This window comes from Prenolepis imparis, unplaced genomic scaffold (assembly GCF_030444845.1).
Source record: "Prenolepis imparis isolate NDT839.2.m4 unplaced genomic scaffold, iyPreImpa1.0 SCAF_4, whole genome shotgun sequence".
NCBI classification, from domain to species: domain Eukaryota; kingdom Metazoa; phylum Arthropoda; class Insecta; order Hymenoptera; family Formicidae; genus Prenolepis; species Prenolepis imparis.
In genome coordinates, this window is record NW_028141162.1 from 17540840 (window position 1) to 17550288 (window position 9449).

The 9449-nt window shown below is 29.2% G+C and overlaps 1 long non-coding RNA gene across 1 annotated transcript; it reads left to right on the plus strand.

Annotated features, from left to right (window-relative positions):
* Positions 1-4935: 4935 nt before the first annotated feature.
* Positions 4936-9152, plus strand: LOC145935056 (uncharacterized). The gene is made up of 7 exons (XR_014425153.1): positions 4936-5368; positions 5477-5535; positions 6922-6999; positions 7315-7404; positions 7586-7632; positions 8386-8725; positions 9096-9152. It is a non-coding gene; the product is annotated as an uncharacterized LOC145935056 (long non-coding RNA).
* Positions 9153-9449: the final 297 nt, after the last annotated feature.

The following is a 9449-nucleotide window of genomic DNA, read 5'->3' on the forward strand; positions in this document are numbered from 1 at the left end:
TAATATTTTAAGACGAGCCAAAAATTCATCGATTATACATTTTAATAGTACGTTGATTACAGAATCTTTTGGTACTATGCAGACACCAGCGTACAAATTTTTTAATACGATAAACATATAATAAGTATGCGTCGCACAGGGTCCGCGTCAAAAAAGTATCGATTTCTAATATTTTAAGACGAGCCAAAAATTCATCGATTATACATTTTAATAGTACATTGATTACAGAATCTTTTGGTACTATGCAGACACCAGCGTACAAATTTTTTAATACGATAAACATATAATAAGTATGCGTCGCACAGGGTCCGCGTCAAAAAAGTATCGATTTCTAATATTTTAAGACGAGCCAAAAATTCATCGATTATACATTTTAATAGTACATTGATTACAGAATCTTTTGGTACCAAGCAGACAACAGCGTACAAACTTTTTCATTTGCTATACATAAATTAAGGATGCGTCGCACAGGGTCCGCGTCAAAAAAGTATCAATTTCTAATATTTTAAGACGAGCCAAAAATTCATCGATTATACATTTTAATAGGACATTGATTACAGAATCATTTGGTACCAAACAGACACCAGCGTACTAATTTTTTAATATGATAAACATAAAATAAGGATGCGTCGCTCAGGGTCCGCGTCAAAAAAGTATCAATTTCTAATATTTTAAGACGAGCCAAAAATTCATCGATTATACATTTTAATAGTACATTGATTACAGAATCATTTGGTACCAAACAGACACCAGCGTACTAATTTTTTAATACGATAAACATAAAATAAGTATGCGTCGCACAGGGTCCGCGTCAAAAAAGTATCGATTTCTAATATTTTAAGACGAGCCAAAAATTCATCGATTATACATTTTAATAGTATATTGATTACAGAATCTTTTGGTACCAAGCAGACAACAGCGTACAAACTTTTTCATTTGCTATACATAAATTAAGGATGCGTCGCACAGGGTCCGCGTCAAAAAAGTATCAATTTCTAATATTTTAAGACGAGCCAAAAATTCATCGATTATACATTTTAATAGGACATTGATTACAGAATCATTTGGCACCAAACAGACACCAGCGTACAAATTTTTTAATACGATAAACATATAATAAGTATGCGTCGCACAGGGTCCGCGTCAAAAAAGTATCGATTTCTAATATTTTAAGACGAGCCAAAAATTCATCGATTATACATTTTAATAGGACATTGTTTACAGAATCATTCGGCACCAAACAGACACCAGCGTACAAATTTTTTAATACGATAAACATAAAATAAGTATGCGTCGCACAGGGTCCGCGTCAAATAATTATCGATTTCTAATATTTTAAGACAAGCCAAAAATTCATCGATTATACATTTTAATAGTACATTGATTACAGAATCTTTTGGTACCAAGCAGACAACAGCGTACAAACTTTTTCATTTGCTATACATAAATTAAGGATGCGTCGCACAAGGTCCGCGTCAAAAAAGTATCGATTTCTAATATTTTAAGACGAGCCAAAAATTCATCGATTATACATTTTAATAGTACATTGATTACAGAATCTTTTGGTACCATGCAGACACCAGCGTACAAATTTTTTAATATGATAAACATGAAATAAGATTGCGTCGCATGGGATCAGCGGTAAAAAAGTATCGATTTCTAATATTTTAAAACGAGTCAAAAATTCATCGTATATATATTTCAACAATACATTATCTGCACAATATGATGGTACCATCAGCATACCAGCGTACAAACTTTTTGATCTCATATACATAAAATGAATTCGCGCCGTATGGGGTCCGCGGTTTAAAAATTTCAGATTTCAATATTTTGAAACGAGCCAAAAATTATTCTTTTATATATTTCAACAGTACATTATCTGCACAATATGATGGTACCATCAGCATACCAGCCTACAAATATTTTTGATATAATATGCGTAATATAATTGTTAGCCGTATGGGATCCGCAGCTTAAAAATTTTAATTTTCAATATTATAAAACAAGCCATAAATAAATTTATTATATATTTCAACAGTACATTATCTGCACAATATGATGGTACCATCAGGATACCAGCGTACAAACTTTTTGTTCTAATATACGTAAAATGAATCCGCGTATGGGGTCCGCGGTATATAAATTTTAATTTTCAATAATTTTAGAACGAGCCATAAATTATTCTTTTATATATTTCAACAGTACATTATCTGCACAATATGATGGTACCATCAGCATACCAGCCTACAAACTTCTTGATCTAATATACATAAAATGAATTCGCGCCGTATGGTGTCCGCGGTTTAAAAATTTCAGATTTCAATATTTTAAAACGAGCCAAAAATTATTCTTTTATATATTTCAACAGTACATTATCTGCACAATATGATGGTACCATCAGCATACCAGCCTACAAACTTTTTGATCTAATATACATAAAATGAATTCGCGCCGTATGGGGTCCGCGGTTTAAAAATTTTAATTTTCAATATTATAAAACAAGCCATAAATTAATTTATTATATATTTCAACATTACATTATCTGCACAATATGATGGTACCAAGCAGACACCAGCGTACAAACTTTTTCATTTGCTATACATAAATTAAGGATGCGTCGCACAGGGTCCGCGTCAAAAAAGTATCAATTTCTAATATTTTAAGACGAGCCAAAAATTCATCGATTATACATTTTAATAGTACATTTATTACAGAGTCATTTGGTACAAAACAGACACCAGCGTACAAATTTTTTAATTTGAGAAACATAAAATAAGGATGCGTCGCACAGGGTCCGCGTCAAAAAATTATCGATTTCTAATATTTTAAGACGAGCCAAAAATTATTCGATTATACATTTTAATAGGACATTGATTACAGAATCATTTGGTACCAAACAGACAACAGCGTACAAATTTTATAATACGATAAACATAAAATAAGTATGCGTCGCACAGGGTCCGCGTCAAAAAATTATCGATTTCTAATATTTTAAGACGAGCCAAAAATTCATCGATTATACATTTTAATAGTATATTGATTACAGAATCTTTTGGTACCAAGCAGACAACAGCGTACAAACTTTTTCATTTGCTATACATAAATTAAGGATGCGTCGCACAGGGTCCGCGTCAAAAAAGTATCAATTTCTAATATTTTAAGACGAGCCAAAAATTCATCGATTATACATTTTAATAGTACATTGATTACAGAATCTTTTGGTACCAAACAGACACCAGCGTACTAATTTTTTAATACGATAATCATATAATAAGTATGCGTCGCACAGGGTCCGCGTCAAAAAAGTATCGATTTCTAATATTTTAAGACGAGCCAAAAATTCATCGATTATACATTTTAATAGGACATTGTTTACAGAATCATTCGGCACCAAACAGACACCAGCGTACAAATTTTTTAATACGATAAACATAAAATAAGTATGCGTCGCACAGGGTCCGCGTCAAATAATTATCGATTTCTAATATTTTAAGACAAGCCAAAAATTCATCGATTATACATTTTAATAGTACATTGATTACAGAATCTTTTGGTACCAAGCAGACAACAGCGTACAAACTTTTTCATTTGCTATACATAAATTAAGGATGCGTCGCACAAGGTCCGCGTCAAAAAAGTATCGATTTCTAATATTTTAAGACGAGCCAAAAATTCATCGATTATACATTTTAATAGTACATTGATTACAGAATCTTTTGGTACCATGCAGACACCAGCGTACAAATTTTTTAATATGATAAACATGAAATAAGATTGCGTCGCATGGGATCAGCGGTAAAAAAGTATCGATTTCTAATATTTTAAAACGAGTCAAAAATTCATCGTATATATATTTCAACAATACATTATCTGCACAATATGATGGTACCATCAGCATAACAGCGTACAAACTTTTTGATCTCATATACATAAAATGAATTCGCGCCGTATGGGGTCCGCGGTTTAAAAATTTCAGATTTCAATATTTTGAAACGAGCCAAAAATTATTCTTTTATATATTTCAACAGTACATTATCTGCACAATATGATGGTACCATCAGCATACCAGCCTACAAACTTTTTGATCTAATATACATAAAATGAATTCGCGCCGTATGGGGTCCGCGGTTTAAAAATTTCAGATTTCAATATTTTAAAACGAGCCAAAAATTATTCTTTTATATATTTCAACAGTACATTATCTGCACAATATGATGGTACCATCATCATACCAGCCTACAAATTAGATATTAATTATAAGTACAATCTGTTTAATTGATAACGAGCATGATACATTACGATATTCACAATTGCATGAAATATTGATGGACGATCATTGGAATTTTACTTAATACATTCAATTGCGATTAATATCTTTAATCAGTTTTTCGAAATTTGAAATTAATATGTATGAATGTCAGGTTCCGTACACACACATATAAGTGACACACTTGAAATTACAATCGCCGTGATTACGAAATCGAAATATTGAATCGTATATAATATAAATTTAAATACACAGTAATAATTTAGACGATGGTTCAAGTACTATAGTTACAGCCTATAATGGTTTTTGAATTTGGCGCGCGGCGCGCTGAGTGTCGACATACGTAGTTACTACGTCACGTCCTTCGTCCCTCGCGTCCTCGCGCTAGTCACGGTATCGCGCTCAATCGGCTCCGCATTTTTCACGCGTTTTTCCCGTTAAGAATGAATTCCGCGTACAAACGAATGTTGGGAGTATTGAATCGTGCCACGGGCAATTAGCAGGAAGTATTAATTAACTCGTGCGATCACGGTTAATCAACCTACGACAGTCTGCATCCGCCGGGCTACGCCGCTTAGCCGCTTTTTCTCCGAATCGATCGATCTCATTGAACATTCTATTTATTAAGAGGTATGTATCATTTGGCGTCATTTATTTGTACGAATCGCATCGCGTTCAAGCTTTTGTGCTTTGGGAAAACTATATTTTGGATGTGAGATATTTAATCAATACATAATTTATCGTTTTCAGATGATTGTGTCGCGCGCGAACCGCGTGAAGTTCGCGCCGCACAAAGTGTTGCACTACGTCACGATGTACTACGTCACAGCGTACTACTTCACTACATATCGCGAATATCGAAAGTGGCGGATGGTTATATATCGTCGTTATTTATCCGTTGTTATTTATGCAATCCGGTGCGTAGTGCGTGCAATCGGTGTCGAGAATGCCGTACAAAGTAACGGGTGATCGTTCTATCGTATTATTTAATGCGGGAAATCGAAATCTGTAATGCCTGGTCGATGGAAATGCATCTCGGCGAACGATTTCCGAAACGACGCAACAATCAACGAGAATATGGCAGCGTTTCAACGACTGGTGAGCAAATTGACTTTATTTACCTGATTATATCATTGTCATTTACCTGAAATATATAGCTAGCATATGAAAATCGCTCATATAATAATAATATAATATTATTTATAGGAACGACTTTCCGAAGCGACGCAACAATCAACGAAAATATAACCGCGTTTCAACGACCGGTGAGTAAATTGATTTTATTTAACTAATTATACCTATCATCGAATTTATATCATCGCCATTTATTTGAAATATATATTAGCCAGCACATAAAAACCGCTAATATAATAATAACATAATATTGTTTAGGATATAAATTGATTTTTGAGATTAGCTCAGAAATAAATTTACATTATACATATATACATATATTTAAATTTATAATATTTTCGATAAGCACTCGCATTAAAAATTTCATAAATATCTTAAAGTTATTCTTTTTTTTTTTTTTTTTTTTTTTTTTCAAAAAACGCAATAATATAACATTGGTTAAAAAAATCTATTTTTTAAATTAGCTCAGAAAGAAATTTAAATTATGCATTATATATATTTTCAATAAGCATTCGTATTAACAATCTCATGAATATTTTAATGACTTCTAAAAAGTCTCTAATGAAAACGATTCTATGGAATTTAATTAAATGAGATGTGTGATAAGTTTAATCATTTTAATTACTTATTTGAAAGACATTAAATGCATTTTCATTAAGAATTTGACTCTTACTTCATTATGTAATAATTTCATTTTTACGATATTGGTCCCACATGAATATTTATATAATTTAATTAAATTAGATATTTGATCAATTTAATCATTTTAATTATATATTTGAAAGACATTGAATGCATTTTCATTTAGAATTTAACTCGTGCTTTATTATGTAATAAATTCATTTTTACGATATTGGTTCTATTTAAATATTTATATAATTTAATTAACTGAGATCTAAGATTATTTCAATCATCTTAATTACTTATTTGAAAGACATTGAATGCATTTTTATTAATAATTTGACTCTTGCTTCATTATGTAATAATTTCATTTTTACTATATTGGTCCCATCTGAATATTTATATAATTTAATTAAATTAGATGTTTGATCAATTTAATCATTTTAATTATATATTTGAAAGACATTGAATGCATTTTTATTTAGAATTTAACTCGTGCTTTATTATGTAATAAATTCATTTTTACGATATTGGTTCTATTTAAATATTTATATAATTTAATTAACTGAGATCTAAGATTATTTCAATCATCTTAATTACTTATTTGAAAGACATTGAATGCATTTTTATTAAGAATTTGACTCTTGCTTCATTATGTAATAATTTCATTTTTACTATATTGGTCCCATCTGAATATTTATATAATTTAATTAAATTAGATGTTTGATAAATTTAATCATTTTAATTACTTATTTGAATAACATTGAATGCATTTTCATTCAGAATTTGACACTTGCTTCATTATGTAATAAAATCATATTTACGATATTGGTCCCATCTGAATATTTATATATTTTGTGTGCTGCTACAATTTGAATTTTATTTATATGTTACAGATCAACATAACTGACTGTCTTGAAAATCTGAGAGGAGGAGGTCTGGGAGACATTGGGCACCAGTCGAACAATCATGGAGTGAGTATTTATTTAGTTTATTAAGACTTTATTTAGTTCAATTACTAAATAAAAATTTATAAAATAAAATAAAATAAAATAATAAAATTATTATAAATCAAATAAAAAATAATTATAAATTAAATAAAAATTTAATAATTGTAAATTAAATAAAAATTATAAATTAAATAAAAATTAAAAAATTATTCAACTATATTTCTACTTGCTCTCTATTGTAGGCATGGAAAATAAAATCCAATGCGTACAGTAATAATTTTCTAAAATATTAATTATTTTTGTCGCTACTACAATTTGAATTTTAATTGTATGTTACAGATCAACGTAACTGACGACTGATGATCTTGACAATCTGAGAGGAGGAGGAGGTCTGGGAAAGACGTCGGGCACCAGCGGAGCAACTATTGTGTAAGTATTTATTATTAATTCAATTATTATTAAATAAAAATTTATAAATTTTTTTAATTATATTGCTGTTTATTATTTGTATGCATCGAATATAAAATTTAATGCATACAAAATAATAATTTTTTTAAGTATTAATTATTTTGAGCAGTTCTATAATTTGAATTTTATTTATATGTTACAGATCAACGTAGCTTCAATGCAGTTAACTCCGCTATTGTGCATCGACCGGTGAGTGAAAAATTATTTTATTACAAAAGGTAACGGTTTTGTAGAGATTAGATTGTGTGGAAATGTGTAGATTTAGATTGTAGCTTGTGTATAGACTGTAGATTTTGTAGATAGTTCCGTTACCTTAAAATGAATGGGTTATTAAAGATTAAAAGTATAATAAAGATTATGAATACAGTTTAAGAATTACAGTTTAAGAAAAGGAAAAGGAACATTTTATATAGTAATACATAATATATTCAATCTAATTTATTTTAAAAGAACATACTAACAATTATATTAATTGTATGTGTGATTATAAATTTTAAATGATTAAATAATTATAATTACTTATTATTATAATGTACAGATTTTATATTATATATTTTGTAATCCATTCATTTATGTTGATTGATCATTTGAGTTTACATTAGTTAAAATAAAGTTATATTTTAAAATATATCACATATCAGATATTTTGCGGATATTTTGAGAATATATAATAATTTTGGACTAAAAGAAAAAGTAATAGTGATATAAAATTTGCAGAAAAATTCATGATAATATCTTAAAATTTTTAGTACGAATTATGTTATTTTATTTTATTTCTTTTTACTTTTGTGATTCATCGATTGCGCTATCGTGTAATTCGGAAATAAACTGCAAACCGCGAATATATTAAAATTGATTATCGAATTTTCGCGGATTCATAACAAAGAACGTACAAAAATTCCTTTTATATATAATATTAATTTATTATAATTTTCATTAAAGGGGGGTGTTATCGATATTATAGAATAGTAATTATTAAGAAATGACAGTTATTACTAATGAAGCACATATGGTGTGCTTGACATCGCCATAAAATTGAGCGATATGATCGGCAACACGACCGTCTAACAATAAGACACAATCGGACGATAGTGTCGCGCGTTCAAGTGCGGGAGTGTCGTTCAAAGTATCGCGCGTTTAAGTGCGGGAGTGTCGTTCAAAGTATCGCGCGTTATCATCAATCAGCAGACTTTGACTTGAATTATTGGACAATCCTGATCAATCTGACCTGAGAGGAGGAGCAGGACTAGGAGGCATCAGGCACCGGCGGAGCAACTTTGTGGTGAGTGTTTATTATTTATATGATATTTATATAATATGATGTATATGTATAATATTTGACTTGTTATAAATCACGTATTTTTTTACGCATAGATATTATATAATTCTATTTATATATTGAATAATTTAAATAAAGGAAAATTAGAGAGAAATAACTCTATATGTATAAATATTATAAAAGTTTTTTATATTTAAAAAAATAATCTTTACAAAATTTATAAAATTATTCAATTATATATACCTATCTACTGATATTGTACGCGTCGAATATAAAATTTAATGTGTAAAATACTAATTAGATATTAAAATACTAATTAGATAATAATTATTTAAAACGCTGTTATAATTTATATTCTATTTGTATGTTACAGATCAACGTAGCTTCGATGCAGTTATCTCCTCTGCTGTTGAACATCGATTGGTAAGTGATAAACTCTTATTTTATTACGAGGTAACGGTTTCATAAATATTTGATTGTAGAGATGTAGATTTAGAATGTAGATTGTAGACTGTAGATTGTAGATAGTTACTATCCGTTACCTCAAAATGAATAAACACACAATTAATTAGGATGAATATTTCAATTTAAAAAAAAAAAGATAATTTATATAGTCTTTTTTAAATATTTTCTATTATCGAAGTGAGAATTATTTTATTCATGTTTTCTCATATATTTAAATGCGCTCTTTCTTTCTTCATCTTTTTTAACAAGTTTTAATTATTAG